Source organism: Canis aureus, chromosome 11 (genome assembly GCF_053574225.1).
Source record: "Canis aureus isolate CA01 chromosome 11, VMU_Caureus_v.1.0, whole genome shotgun sequence".
Lineage (NCBI taxonomy): Eukaryota > Metazoa > Chordata > Mammalia > Carnivora > Canidae > Canis > Canis aureus.
In genome coordinates, this window is record NC_135621.1 from 59,635,525 (window position 1) to 59,661,309 (window position 25,785).

The 25,785-nt window shown below is 39.3% G+C and overlaps 1 long non-coding RNA gene across 1 annotated transcript in view; it reads left to right on the plus strand.

Annotated features, from left to right (window-relative positions):
* Positions 1–490: 490 nt before the first annotated feature.
* LOC144324176 (uncharacterized) overlaps positions 491–25,785 on the plus strand; it is an 87,443-nt gene continuing 62,148 nt past the window's right edge. Inside the window, exon 1 of the long non-coding RNA XR_013389588.1 lies at positions 491–580. This is a non-coding gene — a long non-coding RNA (uncharacterized LOC144324176). The remainder of the gene's footprint in view (positions 581–25,785) is intronic.

Genomic DNA, 25,785 nt, shown 5'->3' on the forward strand with positions numbered 1-25,785 from the left:
AAATATACCCTACCTTTCCATAAGCTGAAAACACTACCCATCCTGTGTCCCACTCATTTCCTCTAAAATTACACCCCCTAAAAGACTGACCAATCAGCAAATATTAAGGAATGGCTACTACGATGCAAGTACTGGACTAAGGTTTGGAAAACACACTTTGAAGTGCAGCAGGGAGGAAAGCTCAAAGCACCATGTTGTAAATGTCAAGCCAGTGATACAGAAGGTAAGTGGTGTGGCCATTCGGAAGAGGGAGACACTCACTACCTGGAGTGAAAAAGTCTTCGAAAGAGCTGAGACTGAGTCAAGCCTGGAACCTTGAGTAGGATTCACATAAGCAGAGGGCAAAGTGCACTCATAGCCACATTCATTTAGACCTAGATACATGAGTACTACCTGGTACTAATCCTCTGTGAGCTCATAGTCTAGTGATGGAGACAGACAAGTAAAAACATAAATTTCAACATAATATGGTAAATGTGCTCATCGAGGGATTGGAACAAAGTCCTGTGAGGGCACAGGGACTCAGTTAGATTCTGATGGGAAGGAAGAAAGGAGGAGCTATTTGAATTGCACTTTAAAGGTAGGTAGGGGGCTTCCCAGGCTACAGAAGGAAGAAAGGCACATCAAATCAAAGAAAGGTCTCCTCCTGGGCATGGATCTGGAAAGGAAAAGATGTCACCTGGCAGTGATAAAAGACTGGGGGTAAGGGTTGTCGGACTTGGGGAAGCAGGTGATGAAACATCTTTTATGACAAGGGGAAGACTTCTGTTTCAACTGGAAGGATAAAGGAAGTTAAAAGAGAGTTGTGAGTCACAGCATGACATTATAAGATTTTGTTTCCCATAAAAAAAATGCTTTAAGCCTATGGCAGGGAGACCAGCTGAGATCAAAAGCTACACAAGGGTGAGGTTGTGTTTATCCCGTTGGTATGCCTGTCATTATCACATGTTCTATAATATTTCACTGAGGTAAACTTTTTGATAGCCTGAATAGTCTAAGGAAAGATTGAGAGCCCAGACTCAGGCCTTAGCAGTAGAAGTGGAAAGAAGAGGTCAATTTTGAGTGATGTATGTGTGATGGAATCTGTAGGATCTATTTGTCTGATCAGATGTGGTGGGAGGTGATTAGAAAGAAGGGAAAGTTGGGGATAATGCCAAGGCTTTTCACTTCAGAGACCAGATGGATTTATCATGAATTAAAGTGTAAACCACAGGAGGCACCATGGGTTCTCTTTTGGAAGTGGACATGTTTTGTTTAAAGGACCTGTGGATTTCTCATTCAACCATATCCAGTGGGCGATGGGAAATACAGGCTTGGGAAGTTGGGTTGAGATTGAAGCTGGGAATACAGCTTCATGAACAGAGATTAGAGAAATTGGAAGTAGAGGGGACCACATTGGAATGGTCACTGTCTGAGGAAAGGTTCAGGTGGTGTACCCCCAAAATTCATGTCAACCTGGAATTTTAGAATGCAACCTTATTTGGAAAAAAGATCTTGGGTTTTAAAAAAATATTTCATTTATTTATTATTTAGAGAGAGAGCACATGCAAGTGTGGGTAGGGGCAGAGGGAAAGGAAGAGAGAGAATCTCAAGCAGACTCCACACTTAGTGCAGAGCCAATGTGGGACTTGATCCCATGACCCTGAGATTATGATCTGAGCTGAAACCAAAAGTCAATGCTTAACCAACTGAGGTACCCAGGCGCCTTAGGATCTTTTTTGATGTAACAGGTTAAGATGAAGTTATACTGGACTAGGTTGGGCCCCGATACAATGATTGGTGTCATTTCAAAAAGAAAAACAGAAACAGAGACAGCGGAGAATGCCATGTGAAGACAGAAGCAGAGATTGGAGTAATGCTCATGTAAACCAAGGAATGCCAAAGATTGCCAGGAACTACCAGATGCTCACAAGAGCTAAGGAAGGATCCTCCTCTTGAGCCTGCAGAGAGGACATGGCCCTGATATCACCTTGCTTTCAGACTTCCAGCCTCCAGAATTGTAAGAGAGTATAGTTATATTGTTTTAAGTTTCCCAGTTTGTGGCACTTTGTCATAATAGTCCTAGGAGACTAATACAAAGACTAGGGATGGACCCTGGAACCTGACATTTGAGGGTAGCTGAGGAGGAGAACCTGTGAAAGAGGCAGAGAAGAAACCATCCCAGAGGGAGGAAGAGCCACATGAGCACAGGTGTGCGTAAGTGCAAGCATCATTTGATCAGAAGGGCAACTTGTGATGAGGGATGGTTTAGAGATAGGGTCACACAGGTACTTAGAACCAGTCTGTGGGGGCACTTCTGTGCCAGATGCAGGCGTGTGGTCAACCTGAGACCATTGCGGGCAGGCAGGGGGCCGAATGGTCTGGGCTGTTTCCACGTCTCTGATCTGTCTCTCAGGGCTAGCCTTTCTCTCTCTTGCTTCCAAATTTACACTGGTCTCTCCTTTTCTGTAAAGGACAGAACAAATGACCTTGGATCTAACCAGCCACCCCCTTTCATCTCTCTTTGCACTCACTGCCTCCATTTCCTCACCACTCCCCCTTGGGCATTTGATTCTCTCTTTAGTTTTCTGATTAGACTTTAACTTGTTAAGTCCAGTCACTTTTTCCTTCTCATTTTCCTTAACTTTCCCTGCATTGCTGCTGTGTTAACATTTCTGATCTTCTCTGCCTTCTTAAAAGTTTCTCTTCCTATGAATTCTCTGCTGCTATATTATTCCACTTCTTAAATTACATCTTGGTCTCCCCAGGGTTCTTTCTTCCTGCTGCTGCATAATGTGAACTAGATAATTCTTTTGGTTTAACCATGACTTCTGTGATTCCCTTCCTCCCTCCTACAGTCAATTTATATCACTATTCATTGAATGAATTAATTATGAGTTAATTCAATAATATTAATGCCATCAAAATCCCTTCTCCACATCTGACCTCCCTCAGGCCTAATCTAATTTTGGTTAGGAATATTGAGCATTCACTCTAATCTGTGTCTGTTTAGAGTCCTTCTTATTTTACTTAAAATGTTCCCTTAAGGAATTCATTGAAGAAAATTTGGAAAATAAAAAAAAGGTAAAAGGAGAAAAAAAATTACCCCATCTTTTCATTTTTTTACATGTAGAGATTTATTGTTTATTTTATAAGCATAGTTAAAAGCAAGTGTTTTATATAGGTATGTGCATATCTGCAATATGTTCGTCTTCTGCTTTTTTAAAAAAAGATTTTATTTATTTATTCATGAAAGACAGAGAGAGAGACACACACACACACAGAGAGAGGCAGAGACACAGGCAGAGGGAGAAGCAGGCTCCATGCAGGGAGCCCGATGTGGGACTCAATCCCGGGACTCCAGAATCACACTCTGGGCTGAAGGCAGGGATCCCCAGTCTTCTGCTTTTAAATTTAATATTATAATATAAGCATTTTCATGTCATTACTGTTCACAAATATTTCTTTGGCTGCATAGTATTCTGTTGAGAGCTTATATTAATTTTTCCTTAACAATTTTCTTTTTTTCTTTTCTGAACATGGAAGTGTTTTCTTTCTTTCTTTCTTTCTTTCTTTCTTTCTTTCTTTCTTTCTTTCTTTCTTTTTCTTCTTCTTCTTTCTTTCTTTCTTTCTTTCTTTTTTTTTACATTTTTTATTTAAATTCAGTTTAGTTGACAAATAGTGTAATGCTAGTTTCAGGGGTAGAATTTAGGGATTTTTCAGTTGCGTATAACACCCAGTGCTCATCACATCAAGTGCCCTCCTTAATGCCATCCCCCAGTTACCCCATTCCCCCATCTACCTCCCCTCCAGCAACCCTCAGTTTGTGTTCCTATAGTTAAGAGTCTCTTAGGATTTGCCTCCCTCTCTGTTTTTATCTCATCTTATTTTTCCTTCCCTTCCCCTAAGTTCATCTGTTTTTCCTGAATCATTTTCTTAAGTTCAACATACAAGTTGTTTCTATGTTTTTGTATCATAGATAATGCTATAGTAAATATCTTTGTGCACAAAGCTTTACATTAGCCTAGATCTTTTTTAATGATAAATTCCCCAAAATGGACTTTTAGGATCCAAGGTATAAATATTAAAACCTTACTATATATTGTTGAGTTACTTGTGAGACAGTTTTGCCAACTTGCACACCAGCAATCTAGAAGAGTACCTACTTACCACAGCCCTGCTAAAATGTTTAAATTTCTTGCTCTCTAAATAATTGACTCTTTTCCTCCAAGAACACTGGTGGTGTGTCTCAGTGAATAAACCTACAATTCTGATATTTTTCGTGATATATGCGTTTAAGGACTGATAGTAGAAACTAAGCTGATGACAAGGGTTCGCCTTTCACTAGCAAAAGCGTGTTTACTTGAAGAGCAGAATTTCAGAAAAAGAAAGACCTGAGAAGAGAATTTGATATCGTTTTAGAGGCAGTCTCTTTGAATCTGTGGGACAGTATTTTGGCTTGAATTTCTCTGTAATTCCTCTGCAGAAAAGAAAATATTCTTAATTTCTTAACTTTAAGCAGAAAAGCAATTCCAACAGAGAGGGAGTAGCTTTCTCTCTGCAGATATGGGACTCACATATCCTTATAGAAAACGTCTTCCCACAGGCATGTACAGATGAACATTTCTGATTTGCCTGTTACCTGCAAATGAAGTGATTATTTAGCAAAACTTTTATGAGAGAAGCATATATTATCCTAATGTAGGTATGTGCAACTAGTACATTGGGTCGGTCCAAAACATTAATTAAATTCTTAAAAAAAAAAATTCTTGCTAGTTTATACAGACCATAGTGTCAGGTCATGGAAGAGATGTTTCTGTGTTTGCAGAGTTCTTTCAAAGTGTCTGAGATCTGATACATTACATAAAACAATCCATGTCTTACCAACTCGGATTTCTGAAATCACTTTTTCATGATCTCCGGTTTCTGAAACTTGAATAAAAGAGAGACTTATAGGTGCTTGATACCACACAACTGGTATGTTCTGTGTTTGCAACTTTTGGAAAAATCAAACCACCATTAATATGTTGAAAGCTAAATTTTGTAGAATGTTAAACATTCATGAAAGGAATGATGAAAGAAAGGATAGGTTTCCTGCCAGCATTGCGGTCAGCAGCAGTGTTCTGGCCTGATTACTTAAGCCCATGTTTTTCCTAAATCAGTCATGAATCAGTAATTATCAAGTTTTGCAATACTAGGCCATTCTCTTGAGAATAGCAAATGATTTGTAATGTTAAGTTGATAGCTTTTTTTTAAAAAAAGACATAATTTGGCTCCTCCTGGTGGGTTTCCCTGGGCACTGGACAGAACCCCTATTGATTTAATGGGGCTTTGTCTCTGGAAGCTTTGTAGATTGATCTTCCCTATACGATCAAATAGCACATATTTGCTTTCTTTCCCCACAAAAATAAGAATGCTGCTGGTGTGTGGTGTGTTGGTTTCACTTCCATTCATTTGGCTTAACTATTTAAACCACAATTGAGTCCCAAAAGGAAAAAAAAAAAAAAGCCACAAGTCAAAATTCAGGAATCAAGGTTTTTGCTTTATTTAGTTTCTTCTCGCATGTTTTGTGGTGGCCTGTTTGATGACTATTTTCTTCAGCTATAAGATGTTCTCCTTTGCGCACTGGGATCTTAAAGTTGGAAGGGACTCCATGAAAATTTTCTTATTCACTCTTTTCCTTTGTGAAGTTCAGAAGAGTCAAACTGTCTCAGTCACAGAGCCTAGAATTGGTTAAATAGGGATCCAAATGTGGACATTTTCTTTTGTTACTGTGTCCACCAACATGCCGGCATCAACGCAATTAGCTTGTTTAGATGTGCGAAACCTGGAACCCAATGAGCCACACTTTGCAATTTGTTCTGATGTGCCATGTGACACAGGATTTCTTGGTTTCTTGGTTTCCAGGACCCTCTTGCCATTGCTTCTCTTTTACACCTACCATCCTCTGACTGTATATTCTACCCAGGAGGTCTTTATAACTTAGCTTTGTCCATCCCCTGCTTATTTCTCTTTGGACACGCTCTCTTCCTGGGCATATCTTTGGCAACACCTTTGCTTGGACATTCTCAAGAATTTTAATGCCTTAATGTCCAGGAGGGCCCCTCAGCATGGGGGCCAAGGAAGTCTGAATCAGATGAGCCTTTCAGAGTACTCTAGAATCCTCCATCTGTTTTCTCCTAGGGGCTACAGCTTTAGTTCTTGTGTTAGCCTTTGTTTGGGATGCTTCTTGTCTGATAGCCATTATCTCCTTAAAGTACCAACGAATTTTGGCATCCTGAGGCCTTCTCAGATACCCTTGGAGTTTGGTCAGGCTCTTGGTAGAAGTTATATACTCCCATTTTCTCTTTCCTCACCACCATTCGGTCAGGGCACTGGTACCCTGAATGAGGTTAACCCGTGGCTAATTTGCAACATTGTGACTGTTCCACAGCAAGGGTTCCCAGATTCGGGGAGCTGCAGAAGTTCACACAATCATAGGATTGGAAGGGAGCCTACTGGTCACTGAATGCTTGAGTCACCTCTACAAATCACTGCCAACTAATTATCTAGCCTGACGGGAAACTTATTACCTCCCAAGGCGGTTCATTCTAATTCGGACAGCTCCGACTGGTGGGAAATTCTTTCTCATACCTCTTCAGTGGGGATGTGTTTCTTGTATTGAGTAAAACAGAATTCCTATTAATTAGGCCCCCCAGAGACTTTCCAGAGTTGACTTAACCTAATACCTTTGGGAGGAAAACTTTTGTGCATTTACAGAACCTGGTGGATGCTGCCTTGTGAAATTCAGAATGCAGCCTTACATCATCAACAGACCTATAGTGGGCATTTAATATAAAACACTTGTTGAACTAAACTGAATTATTCTCTGAAGAAAGCAGTGATGGCTAGGAGTATAGTGCTTATAGTATGCGTCATTCTTTTGGCAGCTACTGCCCTTGGGCTCTTAGTTACTTTGTAGCATGAATCTTGCCTATACAGCTAGTTAAACTCCTAGGGGTATGGACCTCTGTATTGTGTGTAGTCTCTAACAAGCTTTACTCATGACCTAGCATTCAGCTGTGTTTTGCAAGAAAGTGAAAGTGTAAGAATTACTCCTTCTGTCACTGAATTGCTTTTCTTTCTGGCCCCAGTTGATGAGGTGGTAGGGGTGGTGGTGGTGGTGTGTGGGTATGTGTTGGCAGGAGCCCAGGGCCAATTTTGTCTTATTGAAGGTTTTAGAACTAATCTCCCAACAGAAACAAGTTTCCCCAGACCATTCTACAAAAACCTGTTCCTTTTCTGTCTCTGACAGTGCTACAACATTAGCAGAGCTACATTGGGGTTAAATTGATACTTGGGTGTTGGTCTGGCAGTGTGACAATCACATACCAGGAACACCCTTTTCCACTCATCTGTCTGGTGCACACTTCCTCATTCTTCAGGCCTCATCAGGAGTATCTCTTTGTGGAACCTTTCTTATCTACTCAGGCAGAGGGATGACCTTTTCTTTCTTGTCCTTGCTGCACTGTGGACAGTCCTCTATTTTTACACATGCTGTGCTGCATATATATTATGTGCTTCTACCACATTCTCCTTTGTTATTTTGTGAACTTCTGGAAAAAGGGGACTGAATCTCATTTCTTTTTGTCTCCCTGTGCCAAGAGCAGTGACTAGTTCAAAGTGGGGAGATAATTAATATTTTTGAAGGAATGGCTATTAAAATAAATGAGTTTGTGGGGAGTTGGGAAATGCATTCCCAAGTGCTAGAGAACCTATTTACAAACAAACTTTTGGAACATAGCAGCGTTTGAGGTTGGGCATCACTTGCCCTCTTTGTATACTCACAGGGCTCTGCCCATGATGGGCATGACTAAACAGCATCCTTTCAGTTAACAGTAGTGACAGTAGTGCAGTCTGGGATAAGCCACGAGTGAATCAGGAGCAAAGCAAGGCAGGCTCTGATGATATAAACCACTATAGATGTCCTGAGGGAGCACAGGGACAAGTAGAACATGGTATCCCCTTGGTCTGGCAACCAAGAACATATAAGGCTAGCAGTTGGCTCTACGGAGTCTGTTGGAATCAGTGACAAATCCCAAAGGTGGTCAAATAAAGGGGTAGGAGGAGTTGAGGAAGAGGTGATTGGCAGGAGGGTCGAATGCTAATTGGTCCCCCAGAATCAGAGAATCTGTCCGCAGGTAAGAGTGTATGTGTATTTATGAAGGGAATATTGGCAAGAGCTTGGCAGAGCTCTAAACCTAGGAGAACACTGGTATAAAGACTTTTATCATTTGTTCAGCAATACGTGCTGAATATTTGTGTCCTCTCAGATTTAACATTGAAACGTCATCCCTGGTGAGGCAGTACTTGGAGGTGGAGCTTTTGGGAGGTGCTTTTGTCATGAGGATGGTCCTCATGAGTGGAATTAGCATCTATAGAAAAGAGATCCCACGTGAGGACACAGTAGAAAGACAGCCCTCTATGAATCAGGAAGTACATGGTCACTGGACACTAAATCTGCCAGTGCTTTAATCTTGGATTTCCCAAGCTTCAGAACTATGAGAAATGGATTTCTACTGTTTATAAGCCACCTGGTCTAAATAGTTTGTTACAGCAGCCTGAGTGGATTAAGAATATGCTTCCAAGAAGAGGTGGATTCCGGATCTGGTTGTTAGTAGGGAAAGAAGGAAGGTGCTTAGTTATTAGCATCGGGGCACATGATCAGGGTTGGACTAACTGCTGGGACATATGTGAATTCCTTATTATGGGGCTGGAGCTCCCCTAAATGTCTTCTGTTTCCAGCCAGACTATATCCTAGAGACAGGATGGGGCAGAGCTTCCAGGGCCAAATATACCCGCTGTGGCAAGAAGGTCTGCAGGCCGGGTACCGACGAGGGCCTGACCTGTCTCTTGACTGATAGAACTCCATATAACCTATAATTAACAATTAAATCATTAAATATCGTTTATTGGCTACGCCAAATGTTGGCACTACATAGCAGAGAGCAAGAAACACTGATTTTAATATCCTGCACTTGAAAAATACTCCACACTTACCAAAATACTTTCACATTTCACTATTTCATGAGACTCCAAAATTCTTTGATATTGGTTGGGATGGTGTTATACCCACTCTTTGGGTGGGTAACAGTTTAAATGAATCACCTTACTCCTGGTCAGCTAGTGGCAGGGGCAGAACTGGAACTACGAGCTCCCCATTGCTAAGTCACTGCTCTTTTCCTTGTGCCATTGCTTTGCTCCAGTGATGCTGTGACATCTCTTAAAGGACCATGTTCACTGAGAATTCATTCCAGGTTTAACTGATTTCTGGGAAACAGAACCCAGCTTGGTCTGAGCATTCAAGAGGGTATTTTCGGCAATAATTGTGAACCCAAGTATTGTTTAAGATACTTGCTTTAGGGACCCCTGGGTGGCTCAGTGGTTGAGTGTCTGCCTTTGGCTCAGGGCGTGATCCTGGGGTCCTGGAGTCGAGTCCTGCATCAGGCTCACCACAGGGAACCCGCTTCTCCCTCTGCCTGTGTCTCTGCCTCTCTGTGTCTCTCATGAATAAATAAATAAAATCTTTTTTAAAAAGGTACTTGCTTTAAGAAATATGCTTTAATTCTGATTAAGCGGGTTCTTTAAAGGAGGTCTCCTTAAATGTACTGAGGCAAATTAAGCACTAGCAGAGATTTTTTTTTTAAGAAATCAGTTTCTGGTAAAAATGTTCCCATTTTTTTTTGTGATTTCACCATGGTACTGCATTACTGAGTTCTTATGATATTCGAAATACGAATAGGTTTGAGAATATGGCAACAGACAAGAGACAGTTTCCTTTGTCATAGGGCTGTGTCCTAGTTGGGGAGAGGGTGTTTGAGGAGGAAATTTACAGAAACCAAGTGAAATATAAAATATGTTGGATGTTGATAAATGCTGGAGAGAAAAGTACAGCAGGGAATGGGGACAGGATATGTGGGAATTGGGAAGGGTTGAAATTTAAAATAGGATGGTTAGGGAAAGCCCCACAAAAAAACTTGAAGGAAATACATATCTGTGTACAAATTCAAAGTAGTAGACATCAAAACTAGTAATTATTAGTGAGTACACACACGCATATGCACACATGTGCACACACATGCACATACAACAACCTAACATTTACTTTTCAAATTAACCCCTAAATCTATTCATCTAAAAAAATGAAATAAATTTGACTTTATGTTTTTGTAGAACTATAATGACACGGAACTTAGCTATCACTAATCTCTGCTTTTTGTTTGCAGACCTCCCACTGTTTAGCTCAGTGATAAAATTCCACAATAAATTTTGACTTGAAAGATTTCAGGATATCACAAAAATGAGAATGACGAATGAAGGCTATGAGATGAGGCAAATATTTGGCAAATCCTGTAAAGCACTTAGAACAAGCTTTATTAAGTGTAGGGGAATCAGATGATTATTACTGTTTTTATTTTTATCTGAGGTCAAACATAATTAAAATAAAACCTCTTCTGTGGGTTTCCAAATTAGTCTAACGATTTATTGGTCTCCAAAGATCTTTGTAGACGGTCATCTTGGCACAAAGTTCTAAAAGAGGGCTCTCTAGATCTGGAAAGAAGTTGGAAAATAATTTGTTTAAAAACAAAACAAAACAAATCCCGAGAAACACCATGAGAGAATATTCTGTGACATATTAAGGGTTCGGTTGAAAGGTGCTATCAGTGATCTATGGCAGGCTGGGCCTTGAAATGTCCAGTTTGTCCTCGTTTGGGACTGCAAAGATCAAGGAGGAAATGTTGTAGCTGCCCTCTTGTGGCCAGATTGGAGGGTTTTTGTCTCTCTCAATACTTGCAGAAGGGATATCAAGCCTCACTCTCCAACCCCTATTCATGAAATAATGTAACATATTAAAACATTTCAAGTTTTCAGATGGGCTCAACAGATCCTTTCCCCAAAAGCAAAACCCTAGCAAGTCAGTCAATGCATTTTTCGGTGGAGCAAAACTCCTGGTTATTGATAGATTAAAATTGCGGCTCCTTCCTCAAGGGGAAGTCATGGCAATTCCTGGCGACTATTAAAGATGAAATTTTCAAGTTTACAAATACTTTTTTGGGAGTTACAGAGGTAGATATAAGAAATAACAAGAAAGGCTTTGGCACCTCTCAACTGGATAATCAAGGCTAAGTCACTTAACCTGAGAGCTTAGACCTCAGTTTCCTCATGTGAGCAAAAGAGTTCAAAAAAATATCATATATTTTCATACATATTCAAAGAAATATCCCCATTAGCTCTAGAACTCTGTGAATATGTGAGTTGATGAATGTGGCAAACTACTTTTCAGGCCCTGGAATTTCTTTCAGGTTAAGTGGCTTTATGGTTGGTGAACTGAAGAGCCACGGGGAAACTGTATGATGAAACATTTGAAAATTGCAGAGCTACAGAGAGGTTTATAGAGCTGCCCCATTGGGCTTGTGAGAATTTTTCAGTTTATCCATATAAATGCTGAATTTATTAAGTATCTTCTATGTGCTGTGCATTATTCTAGGTGCAAGTAATACAACAGTGATAGAAAATAGGAGTACCATTGACTTTAAGGACTTATTGTTTGAAAAAAATTCCATCATTTTAATGTATCTTTACATAGTTTGCTTTTATGTTCATATGGTTCTGAAAATAATAAGAGGACTTAACCTTAAACTTTAAATACCTCCAAAGATTTTCTAAGTGAGATTGGCTCAAAGCTTAACAAAACTCCCAGTAAGCTTGGGCAAGAAGTGGTTCTGGAATCAAAACTTAACGGTAGGGGGAAGTGTGCCTTTTGGTGAAGCTTCTAGTGAAGAGGTACCTGGTTGTGCTTTGATCATTCTGAAAACTGTTCTTTTATGGTTTTTTTTTTTTTTAACAAAAAAAAGGAATTTCTAAGAGATCCCATATCTTTTCAGAAAATTCTTTTTCTACGTCCTATTTTCACATTTATGCCATGCTAAATGTGAATGGATTAATGGAATCCATTAATTCCATTTAATTAACCAGGAATGGTTAAGTAAAAAGCAAGATTGTATTTTAAGTGATTCATAATTTTATTTAAATTTTTTTGTTTTATCAGGATAAGATTATTTTCCTTGTTTTTTTTTTTCCCCCTCTTCAAGTCCTTGTGCATGCTCTGATGTTTAGAGAAATCACCGTAAATTTTGAAATATTGTTTTGGATGTGAGAAATCTTAAGCTATACATTACTAATATCAAAGTTGACTTACGTTATTAGTTATAAGGATATACACATATATGTTATGACCAGGTTACAGGGTCCTGATAGAGATGATTATTTCAGGTTACAATTAATTCTGGGAGGACCTCTTGATGGTAGAGATTTTTTTCCTGTTGCCTTGGTATTTTCGGAATATCTTACACATCATCTACTATATGTGTCTTTGTTAAGTTAGAGTCTGGTTAGATAGAACATTTGAACTCTATTCAACTTGGCAGTGTAAAGAGCCTGGAGTCCAATGATTTGTCTTTAGGGCGGTGTTTGGGGAATAACAAAATATTTCAGAATCATTAAGGGTATCAAGAGGGAATTTGGGAGTGGTTGAAATGCTTTGTGTACTTCTAAGAAAGCAGGATGGGAGAGATTAGAGGAGGAAAATCGTTTTAAAAATTTCATTTAGTGATTTGTAAATATAATAAGCATTACTGCAGGTTCTTAATAAAATAAAATGATTATAAACTGGTAAAAAGATGAAGTTTATTCTGATCTCAGTTTAATAAAACTGGGTTTAATAAAACTGAGAAGGTAAAACAAAAAACAATTCAGATGTTACAAAGACAGAGTCATTGGTGACTAATATTAGAACTCCCTCTTGGGCAAAGATATATCTTTTAGGAAGACTTTTAAATACAGGGTGTGTGATATCATTTTGGTACAAATGGTAATACCATAGATCACTTCTTTAAACAGGACTTTTAGGTTGATAGGCTGTGAGGAAGGTAGTATAAAGTCTTAGAGTATAGACTAGGTTCAGATATGCTGGGTCAGCTGGCTACATGGTCTTGGATAACTTTTTGGTCTCAGTTTCTTTCCTTGTAAATTGAAGTGATTCCTCTTCTCTCATAGGCTTATTACAGAAAGGCTCTATGCTTCCCCTCTCCACATTTTCCAGGTTTCTAGGAGAGTTTTGCTATATATCTGTCTATTCTCCAAGATCATGCCAATCACCAAACCCTAAAAAGCTAAAAGAAGAAAAAAATGGTTTAGAAGTTGTTGCTTGAATTAGGTAGTACATGAAGATTTAAAGTACCTTGTCTATCTATGCCAAACAAATAAGGATGTTTTTAACATTGAAGGCAAATGGTTCTTAGTCCCATAGGCTAAAAGGAAACCTGTATTTTTTGCTCTTTGTTTAGGTGTGGAAATGAGGAGAGGAACAGTAGGGATTTATGAGTCTTGTACATATGGCTTAAAAGCTGATCCAAGCATATATAAGTGGTTGTGATTTGAACATAGTTGTTGATTGCTTTTTACTCAGACTTCTTTCCTGCATTCATTTGTTCCTTCAAATCATTCAAACGTTTTGACCATTGGGTGTGCAATATTGAACATAGTTCTCATGTCTTTATGGACAAAGCTATGTTTAGAGCACTGCCTAATTCTGGATCAAAAGCTCAAATGCGTGTGCAGGTTAGAAGTGAAGCAGGGCCTACCTAATACCACTGTGAGCACCAATGACTGTACTGAATTGGAGAATACATGTTTAGTCCAGAGAATAGCCATCAGTCAGTGGTTGATTGCTACAAGGGTGTGGGCTGTATATTGCTAGATATTCCAATTAAAAAAATATTTTGTTAATTTTTTTATTTGAGAAAGAGAACAGGGGGAGGGTGAGGGACAAGCAGACTCTGCTCTGAGCATGGAGCCCATCATGGGGCCAATCCCACCACCCTGAGATCATGACCCAAGCCGGAATTGAGTGAGCTTCTAACCAACTGAGCCACCCAGGTGTCCCAAGATCTTCCAAAAATTTTTGAAAGAAGTCAGAAATGCAGGCTCTAACGTGGACTCTCTTGATTTTTAAATTAATGTCAACCAAACAGAACCCATTATTTGAGGACTGCCAGTATGTATTCTCAGATTCCAGCTGTGGTTAGCTCCTTTCTCATGATATGCCTTTCTGATAGCATGATGGTTAAGAACTTGATAACCCAGATACGAATTATAGTGTGTACGACCTTGGCAAGTTACTTGGCATCTCTGTGTCTTAGTTTCCTCATTTATGAAATGGAGATGATAATAATAGTGCTTATCTTATAGGGATTTGGGGGAAGAATCAAATGAGTTAAAATGTGTAAGTGCTTAGAATGGTACCTGGGGTGTAGCAGGTGATATAGAAGTATTTAATATTAATACCTCTTTCAGATCCTCCATTTAAGAGGCCATACCCCTCTTCCTGTGAGGTCTGGGAAGAGAGGAGGAAAAAGAAAAGGGAAATAAGCCTTTATTGTTTACTAAGAATTATGCCAGGTGCTTTGTATGACATTTTCTCATTTAATCTTCATGCAGACTCTTGAAATGGGTTTCATTCCCATTTTATAGTACAGAGAACTGAGACTCTATGAGACTCAGTAGCTTGTTCAAGGCAGAGTTGGGATTTGGACTTATGTGGATCTGATTCCAAAGCTCATCATTTTATACCAGAAAGCTTACCATTCTTGACCTAGGGAGATTTGTGAATTTGATGCCTGACTGGACCTCCTTCATAAAGAGTTTTAAGAGAAATTGCCTTCTAAATGAATCCTCTTGGGTCCGGATAAACTAGGGAAAGCATTGCTATCCATAGACCCACCCACCTCTCCTCAGGGAAGCTTGAGCTCCTTAAGGGCAAGGACTGGGTTTTTGCTCTATAGGGAGCTCCTAGTATATTCACTGAGCTCAAATACTTACCAAGAAATGAAAGAGGGACTCAAAGTAGGAGGCTCTCAATCTACAGAGTTTTTGAGGAGTCTGGACTCAAACTGTGGTGACAAATAATTAATTAATTATTGCACTAAAAGCCCCCTGGACATTATAGAACCTTTACCTCCCTTCCCAGCAGGGTTCCTTCTGGTGTTAATGAATAGAATCAGAGTGGATGGGCAGAATGGAGGTGTGTGTGAAGGGAAGGAAGAAGGGAGGAAGAAAAGAATGAAAGTGGGAAATCTGCCTGTTTAGATAAAAAGAACTGGGGTGTGAAAGGCAAAAGCCATCAAGCAAACTTCCTGTCAGCTGCACGCAATGATCTTAGGCTCCATGAACTTCCCAAACCAGGACAGAATAAAAAATCACACACAACAGTTTCTTTGGAAAGCCCTTTTCACCTCCACATGCTCTGCTGAAAACAGCTTTTGTTTTTGGTAGATGGAATAAAAGAGTATGGGAAGTTTACTTAAAAGAATATCTGCTATTATAAATCACATAAAGTCTTTCCCAATTAGGGCTTAAGTCACATCCATCTACAACTCTGAAGTAGAAAAACATGAACATCTTTCTGCTGGCTAATGATATGTTTTTAAAGGATTTCAATTCCTCTTCCATATGAGAAGTTTGAACATCTACAGTTCATGCTAATCCTTGCCTCATTGACTCAAATGCGTTAGGAGTCAGTGAAATTACAAAAACCACAAACTAAATGATTAATAGTTTTGTTTTCAAGAATCAAGTGGAAAACAAACAGGTCAATAGAACTATAGTTCCCACTCCGTCCCTTGATCACTTTGATCTCTCATTAGAGCGAGGAGACTGTCAGATTTGCTGCACCATCACACTGCTGCTTTTCTTCACTCTAACCAGATGGAATGCCAAGGCTATGAAGGCCGCACTGTCCCACCCCAGGGGTCAGGCAGCCTCACAGATGGGCCTTTGGAGCTAATCCAGATGCAGAGCAACACTGAGCCCATCCATCCAGGGTCAAGCATCCATGTCTGAATGAATGTCCCGCAAGTGCTCTTTAATAGGCTTAATCTGGCAAGTTACTAAACCTTGCTCCATCTCAATTCCCTCACCTGTGAAACAGGAATAATCTGAAAATGAACTTCACAGGTTTGTGATGATTAAATGAGCTTTACTACATGTAAAACACAACAGTGACTAGCAATGCTCATTAATATTTTTAATATAATAATGTCTTTTAGAGGTAAAAAGACATTCTATTGATCATAGATGTAGGTGAACGAATTTTTATTGGAAATAACTTCTTTCAAAATGCTCTGACTTTGCAAATGATTTGAAAAAGTCTTTGGTGTGAGATTTTTGTGTGTGTGTGTGTGTGAGATTAAGCACCTTTATTCACCACTCTCTGAAAAATAGCTATTTCTATTATAGTCAGACTTTTGTCTCTTTCTGCAAATTATCCAGACTTTCAAAATGATCTTGTTCCTTGGAGGGAAAAATGGTATAACTATAGAGCAACTCTATGTGGATAAAGCAGCGGTTGAATTAAACACGACTTTTAAAAATCAATGAAGGGGGGGTAAGCTTCACTTTTTAAAGAAGTGACTTTGTTCTATACTGTTTCCCTATACTAGATTTTTTCTCATTTTCACTAAATGGAGTACAAAATTGTCAGGCCAAAACAAAAATTTCACAAAGCTTGGTTTCCTAGTTCATAACACAAGGTATTCTTTTATTGGTAGAATGCATCATTGTCAATTCTCAGGGGCTGTCCTTCAGACATTTTCCTATATCACATTATTGTAGGTGGGAGAACTGACTAGCATTATAGTGACAAAGCAGAATTCAGAATTACACTCTATAGTCACACTTCACTTAAAATATGTTCCATCTTCAAAATCTTCCTTTGGTAATGCTGGGATGAGGCAGTATAGTTTAGCAAAAGGCCACAGGCTTTGTCACCAAATAGACTTGTATTTGAATCTCAGATATACCACTTAGTATTGGGTTTTGAATGTATTAACTATTCTAATAAATTTATGGAACAAATGGTTTTCAAACTTCAACATTTCCCAGAATCACCTAGAAGGCACGTTAAAACATACACTGTGGACACCACCCCTAGAGTTTCTGGTTCAGTAGGCTTGCTGTTTGGCCTAGGAAGTTGCATTTCTATTTTGTTGCCACATAAATATGGCAATGATGCTGGTCTGAGGACTATACTTTTAGAACCACTAGGATACTTTATGTGTAATAAGTTAGGTTCAGAAGGTTCCAGTTGGGCCAGAGTTTTCATATCTATAAATGGGAAGAATATTGACTTGCAAGATTTTCTGTGAATATTAGAGATATTGTATAGATTCACCCAGACTTAAATGGGCAGTCAGTAAGTAGAAGATATTCTCTAGAGTCAGACAGCTCTGGATTCAAGTTCAAGGGTTGACTGCTGACTGAATGATCCATTGTAAACTCTATAGCCTCTCAAAACATCATTTATTTGTAAAGTGGATGGTATGGTCTCAATTGTATTCCCCCCAAATCCATATGTTGAAGCCCTAACCCCAATGTGATGGTATTTGGAGATAGGGTTTTGGGGAGTTAAGTAGACTTTGGTGAAGTCATGAGGATGGCGGGGGGGGGGGGGGGGGGGGCTCGTGATGGGATTAGTCTTCTTATAAGAGACTAGAGAGCTTGCTTCCTTTCTCTCTTTCTCTACCATGTGAGTACATGGCAAGGAGGTATCCATCTACAAACCAGAAAGAGAGCCCTCATCAAGACTCTAAATAGCTGGCACCTTGATCTTGTTCTTCTCCAGAGCTGTGAGAAGTTCCTGTTATTTAAGCCTATATATTTTGTCATAGCAGCCTAACTTAATGCAGTGGACATAATCCCTACCCTGTAAATTGTGTGTGTGTGTGTGTGTGTGTGTATGACTTGGAACAGTGCTGGCTACCTGTAAAAGGAGGCAGATAGTAAGTATTAATGGTATTATTTAATAATTGCAGTCATCATTATGTCCTTGCTTCCAATCCCTTTGCAGGATTTATCCTCATGTTAACTTTGCTAAGAACTCCTCAAATCTGATGGTAAACTGATTGATTGCAGGGCATGTGGATGAGATGAAAAGTGTTGAGGGCTAATTCACATCATTGCCTTTCAACTTTGTTGCTACAGATTAATTTCTGTTCCAGCATCTCATCTTTGGACCAGCACATATTTATATAAGAACAACAATGCTATCAACCTTGTTTCTGGGTTCAGCCTATCCATGAGAATAAGGCCTCTCACGTGGCTTATTTTCTGGTGACGATCCTTTTGTCAGAGCACAGTTGTCTCCTGGGTGGTATCTTGCACATGTGTTTTCCATTAAAGTAGCAGCTAAAGAGTGGCAGCTGTGAATCTTTTCTGGCTGGAGCTCATGTTCCGTTTTCTTCTTTTGTAATTAGCCTAGGGTGGAAGTTTTTAGAGGAAGGGAGGGGGAGGCTTCTTTGTGAATTGAAAATTGGACTTCATGCATATGACATTGGTTTAAATTGCTCAAACTTAACTGTGATGAAAACTTTCCCTGGTTCTCCCTCCCTCATTAAAATTTCCTCATTTATAAGTAGATTCCTCAGGCTTTACATTTCTACAATTTTCAAGCATCTAACTTTATTTAAAACATCATATTAAAGTATTAGAAACTTGATTGAAGCTTTAAAAGTGAAAAGAAAAAAAAGAAGCCAAACGCTTTTGATTTTGGGGGATAATATTTTATCATGGTGAATAATGTTGGAATCACTTAGACATGAATGAACAAGCTATCAGGGGGTCACTTTTAATAGCTTTGTATTATTTTACTTATAAAGAAGGCATTGTGTACCGCCACCCTGGAAAAAGTTGGGCAGTTTCTTATAACATCAAACATACATATACCATGTGACCCAGTAATTACACCCTTAGGTATTTACCCAAGAGAAGTGAAAGCTTATGTTCACAACAAATCTTGTTTAGATGCTTCATGCAGTTTTAGTCATAAGTGCCCCAAACTGAGAGTAACTCAACTTCAGTGGGTGAATAAACAAACTGTGATACATTCGTATAGTGGAATACTACTCAGTAGTGAAAAGGAGCAAATTATTAAGACAAGGAACAATTTAGATGAATCTCAAAGGCATTTTGGGTGAGTGACAAGTTACATGAAAAAAAGTTATATGAAAAAAAAGTTATATGATATTTTTTAAAAGATGAAACCATAGTGGCAGAGAACAGATCAGTGGTTTGCCAGTACTAATTTATAAATTAGCACCAGAGAATTTGGGGGTGATAGAATTGTTCTATACCCTGCACAGCAGTGGGTGGTTCCATGTCTCTATACATGTAGTAAAATTAATAGAAATATACATCAAAATATGTCAACTTTACTGTGCTAATTGAAAAGAAAAAAGATTGGTGGAGGGAGATAATATGCCTCTTTCAGGAATATAAATGATTGTCCCAGTATGGCATACAGTGAAGTATTTAAGTGTGTGTTGAGTCAAATCTATTATAGAATATCTGTACATGTAGGAAATGTCACAAAAGGATTTATTTATTTATTTAGAACATGAGGAGGGGCAGGAGCAGGGGGAGAGGGAGAGAGAATCTTAAGCAGGCTCTGTACTCAGTGCTAGAGCCCAACACAGGGCTTGATCTCACAACCCTGAGATCATGACCTGAGCCAAAATCAAGAGTCAGATGCTTAACTGACTGAGCCACTCAGGTGCCCTACAAAGAGATTTATTTTTGATTATTATGCATAATGGAGAAGGAATGGGTTCATGTATAACAACTAAAAATCCTAAGAGAATATAATGAGTTAACAATACTCATAAATTGCTTTTTGAAATCTCCAATCTTCACCAATTATTAATTTTCTGATCTCCATTGCATTTTCAAAAATGAATTGCATCTGGATTCTGAGATGCTTGAGATGGGAAGTAGTTGGGTCAAAAGTGGGAGTTCACTTTCTTTTATACTGTACATCAGCTATTCATATCCTACCATCTGAAACTAATTTGTTTTGTGTGATTTATTCCATAAAGTTGCTGGAATAAACAATGCATGCACAGCTCCTCAGATGTGTATTCAGCAGGGACTTGCTTGCCTGTGTATGATTTTCAGCTTTCTCAGAGCTTTCAGAAATACCATCCAGCACATGGGATGTCATGCGGGTTCTCGGAGGAACTATGATTTATAAACTTGGGTACTTTCGTGTATGTGTGTTTTTTTAAATCTGTGATTGATGCGATATGGGCCATGGTCCCCATTCCCAAATTGTTCCTAAGTCCAGTTCAGTGAGTTAATAATGGAGAACAGACACGTCTGCTCTATGTCTCTGGTCCAAATAAGCAGAACAGGATTGGGATTGTTTAGTCAAATGGATGAGAAGTTACAGCATTGTGGTCTGTCACTTGCCTCCTAAGGAAATGAAAGGTACCTCAGATGGTGCATTTTCCATGGTGGCAGTTACTTGCTGGGTGTGGCCTGACTTCTGTGAAGTGTATGCAAAAGCATTTCACAAAGTTTCTCAAACCCTTCCACCTCCCATTCTTGCTGCCAGGAGCTTTGCTAAGTGATGGTATAATATAGAGGAATAAGACATAGTCCTTCACATGGACTTCACATATGTCTTCACAGTCCTTATAATGCAAGTGGGTCCTTATCACACTACATGTTCCAAACTACATTTTTCCTCTTTTAAAGAGAGGCTATGCTAGAGCAGCCAATATGGGTCACATCTAGTACTCTTTCTCCCCCAAATCCATGTTTTTGTTTTGTCTCCATAATCCAAGCATTGCTTAAATATTTCCCTTCTGATTCCATATGCCATCATTATCACTTTAAGATAGAGAGTACAAGTAATCACAGAATGTCTTAATGTTCTTGTCAGTTCTAGAAATAAACTTTTGAGTTTCTCCTTTAGTGAAAGGATTCCTTCTTCAGGAATCTTCTGGCTTACACTTGAACTTTGGCATGCAGTTCTCTCTTGCCTTATGTTCTTAGAGGCCATCAGCCCTTAAGGTATTCAAAAGTATTTTTGGGGAAAAAAAAGTATTTTTGGAGTATCTTCTATATAGCACTGTTCTAGGTATTGAAGAAATAAGACAAAGTCATAGGCTTCTAGGATTGAAGAATAAATAGAATCAATAAGGAGATAAAAATAATTTCAGAGTGTGTGAAATGCTAGGAAGGAAATAAAACATACCATAGAGTGAGTATGTGTATAAAGGTGGGGAGAATACATTACTTTAGAAAACAGATGGTCATGGAAAACCTCTTTGAAGGGGTCACATTTGAGCTGAGTCTGGAAATAAGAAGCTAGTTATGTAAAGATTGAAAAAAGAACATTCTAGAGCAGGTTGTTTAATCTGTTGGGCACTACACTCTTCATGTTTGAGATATGGGGATGGAAATTGCCTCTCTTACTATTTTACTTAATATTCCACTTAGGGAATTGTTTCTTCTCCTTAAAGCCTTGAGCTGGGTGGGTTTGGAGATCCTAGTAACCAAGAGAGCATCCACTTCCTCATATTCACTTTCACCAAGGAACTAAAGTCATAATCTGGTGAAATTGGAAGTTGTTGCAGTTCCTGCTTCTGTAGATGGTCATAGGCCTATGTTGATAATCATAACAGCAATACTATTCCTTACCCTCTTCTAGAACATTGGCTAACCAGAAATTTTTACCAGAAGAGGTGAATCAAATGTTTGTGCCTGCAGGACACAAGTCCTTGGTGGTCTTGTCTTTACTGGGTCACCACTATTTCCATTCACCAGTATTTCTGTGCTCAGGAGTACTATGGGGTGTTCCAATGGATCTCCTGGGTTCCAGACATAGTCTTTCTTGCCCTTGTTGTCTAGCAGTAACCCAATTTCCCCTTGGTAATTGGGGCCAATCACCTTGGACAGTACAAGGATGTGCATGTTGGCTTAGTGGTTTAAAAAGCCCCAAGGAAGCTCAGTTTAACATAACTATGTGTGAACATTCGTTGTTTCCTTTCCTTCCCTTTTTCTGCTAATTCATTTGAAGAGCATTGGTGGTGACTAACTTTACAATTTAGGTTTGAGGTAGGTATAACTGAATTAATATTATACCCAGCATCAATAAAATGATTATAGGAGGGATCCCTGGGTGGCGCAGTGGTTTAGCGCCTGCCTTTGGCCCAGGGTGCGATCCTGGAGACCTGGGATTGAATCCCACGTCAGGCTCCCGGTGCATGGAGCCTGCTTCTCCCTCTGCCTATGTCTCTGCCTCTCTCTCTCTCTCTCTCTCTCTGTGACTATCATAAATAAATAAAAATTAAAAAAAATGATTATAGGACCAATTGTGCCAACTATGTTACGTACTTGGCTTTTTCATACAGATAAAGGACAGGAGATGATGTTGAGGAACAAAAGTGATGAATTGTACTGGAAATTTTGCATTTACCTTTCCATATATACTTTCTACTCTTTCTGTATGCCAGTAGGCTCACCTCTCAGACTCTATTATCTGGGCTCCTTTGCCTTTTGGCGTTCAGGTGAGTGTACCCAACAGGAAACACTAGATGGAGCTCAAAAGGCAGGAGGAGGAAAGAAGTTAGACTATTTTTTCCTGTACTCCCACACCCAACCAGGCTATGATTTGATAGTGGCTTCTCTGTCAGTGGCTCCTTTCTTAGGGCTCCAATTCTGGTGACCACTTACTCTACTTTTGTCCCTTCAGGACTAGGTGAGGTATTGGCTTTCCGCTATTACTACGGTTAAAAGTCCTTGAGTCCTTCAAAGTCTCTGGGCTCTTTAACCCTCACTAGGGTTTTTGTGAAGTCCCTTCAATTACTCTTTAAGGTTCCTGCTGGGATCTTGACTCCTAAATATAGGGAGCAAATTGTGTGACATAAAATTGGGAAGGGTAGACATTATTGCAAAATTATCACCACAATAAGCCTAAGTCATGCCCCTTCCCTTTTTTAAAGAATTACTCCACCTATCCAGGGAGAGAATGTTGAGAAATACACATACACAGAGCAATCATAATAAAGTAATAATCGAATAATTGTTATACTAATGGCTAACATTTGAGTGCTTATTTTATATCACACACTGTCTTAAGCATTTAAATGCATATTCTTCTCTCATCTTTATAACCTCCTCATGAGGCTATTATTTCCATTTTGCAGATGGGGAAACTGAGGCACAAGAAGTCAAGCCATTTGGCAAATACCACTAAATAAGTAGTGGAGTATTCTGATTCTTCACTCTTAACCATTAAGCATTGTCTCCCTGGGAATAGAAATGGGGATCTAGAGGAGGCTTTTGCAGAAGTATAGGAGAGTGGGGAACCTGGACTATAATGGAAGAAGTGGTGATGATGAGGGTTGTCAGATATGGTCTATATTTGGGATGAGCTGGAGGGAATATAAAGGAATCAAGGTGAATCCCAACATCATGACTTGAACAACTAGATAGATGTCAGTGCCTTTGCTGAGATGGTGAAGATGGACAAAATGGCAAACTTGTGAGTTCAAAACATAATTTATGTTCTGGTCATGTTAAGGTTGTCCATTCAGATAAGGATGCCAACTACATTAGGGTTCTCCAGAAAAACAGAACCCAAAAAATCTATCAATCTATCTACTTATCTATCCATAGAGAGAGATTTTTTAAACACTTTTTTTTTGTATTATTCATGAGAGACACAGGGAGAGGCAGAGACAGAGACAGAGGGAGAAGTACTTGATCCCAGGACCCCAGAATCATGCCCTGAGCTGAAGGCAGACACTCCACTACTGAGCCATCCAGCTGTCCCCAAAGAGAGATTTTTATAAAGAATTGGCTCACATAATTATGAAGACTGAGAAGTCCTTAGATCTGCAGTTGGCGAGCTAAGGATCCAGAAGAACCAATGGTGGAAGTTCCAGTATGAGGGCAGAAAAAGACTGATGTCCCAACTCAAGGTAGTTAGGTAAGAAGAGTTACCTCTTACGTTTGAGAAGGTTAGCTTCTTTTTTCTATTCAGGCCTTCAGTTGATTGGATGAGGGCTACTCACTTTAGGGAGGGTAACCTGCTTTACTCAGTCTCCTGCTTCAAGTGTTTATCTCATCCAAAAATATCCTCGCAAACACACCCAGAATAATGTTTGACCAAATATGTAGGCACTCTGTAGCCCAGTCAAGTTGACACAAAGAACTCTCACAGTCCACGTTTTGTCAATCTGGCTACCCATGAGCATCTCCTTAATGCACATTTAATCTCCAAATAAATATAATAACAATATTATTATTCCACCTAACATGATAGACCTATCCTGCATATAACCCAAAATGCACAAACCCATTGCACGTAAGTAAAGTTTACTTGAGTAACGTTTACTCTTCTTGATATCCTGTAACTTATGTACTATGATGTAAAATTAGCAATAGTTCTTATGTTACATGATAAGTAAACAAAAGAGAAAACAAAGATATTTGCCATATATAATATATATACACACATTTATATATTATATATATAAATGTATATATAATATATGACACATATATATAAATGTACATATAAAAATACACATAGACAAATATATTCATAAGAAAATAAGGAGGAAATACTCATGACAATTGCAGTGTTCATTGCTGTAACTAATTATGTGGTTAAGCTCATATGTAGCGCTACTTTCTACTACCCATTCTGTATTTTCTGCCATCAGCAAGCACCTGAGCTAGTCATGGTTCTTTACCTAGTGTATGACTCAAACCTTCATACCTAAAGAGTCTGAGCCATTGGTAGTCTTGCTTAGGTTGCATTATTGTAGTTTTCCATTACACACTAAGAGATCTCCTGTATTCCAGACATATTTTCCTTTCCTTCATTGTGGAGTAGCAGCCTAATTTCTCCTTAATAGGATCAATCACCCCAACCAGCCTAGTAATTCTCTTCTTTGCCTGTGATTCAGAGGCATGAGGAATTCAAAGTGGCTGGGCAACAGTCTTCACTTCCAGTTCAATGGAATCATTGTTGTGTCTCTTGGTGGAAGCATTCCTCCCTTCGGAACAAAGACATCTAGGCCAGCAGAGCATAAGGTCATGGGAACAGGAAACAAAAGTTTTGCTAGTGAGTTGCTAGGGGTGATAGTGAGTGGTACCACTCCCATTTCCACCCCTTGATTCCTGGACCCATGAATCCTGACTATGGGAGAAACAACACCATATATGGATGCTGATTTAGAGTGTATACAGCCTTCTGGAGAATCTTGCCCCAATCCTACACAGTATTATTACCAGCTGATGTTGTAACTGAGCCTTCAGAAGGTTATTGCACCATTCTTTCAGGAAAACTTCTTTGGGATGGTGGGGAACACAGTAAGACCACTTAATTCCATGAGCATGCATCCATTGCTATACTTCTTTTTCTTAGAAATGAATCCCTTGCTCAGAAAAAATGCTGTGTGGCTTAGCATGATGATAGATAAAGCATTCTATAGGTCCACACAGATGGTGGTTTTGGCAGAAGCATTGCATGCAGGGAAGGCAGGCAAATCTATACCCAGAGTAATTGTCTATTCCAGTAATAACAAAATGCAGCTCCTTTCACGATGGAAATAACCCAATGTAATCAATGTGTCACCAGGTGCTAGCTGATCACCCTAGGGAATGGTGCCATACTGAGAATTCAGTAGTGACCTGCTGGCAGATAGGGTATTTAGTAGTAGTGATGAATGGAAATCCATGTTGCTTAGCCCATGCAAATCCTCCATTCTTAATACCATGGCTAAGCTACTTTGTTTATGAGCCTGTTGCCTGATAACAAGGGTGGCTGGAGAAAGATGTTGACTGGTACCTACAGAATGGGTATCTAATCCACTTGATTATTCAAATCCCCCTCTGTCGAGGTCACCCTTTGGTGAA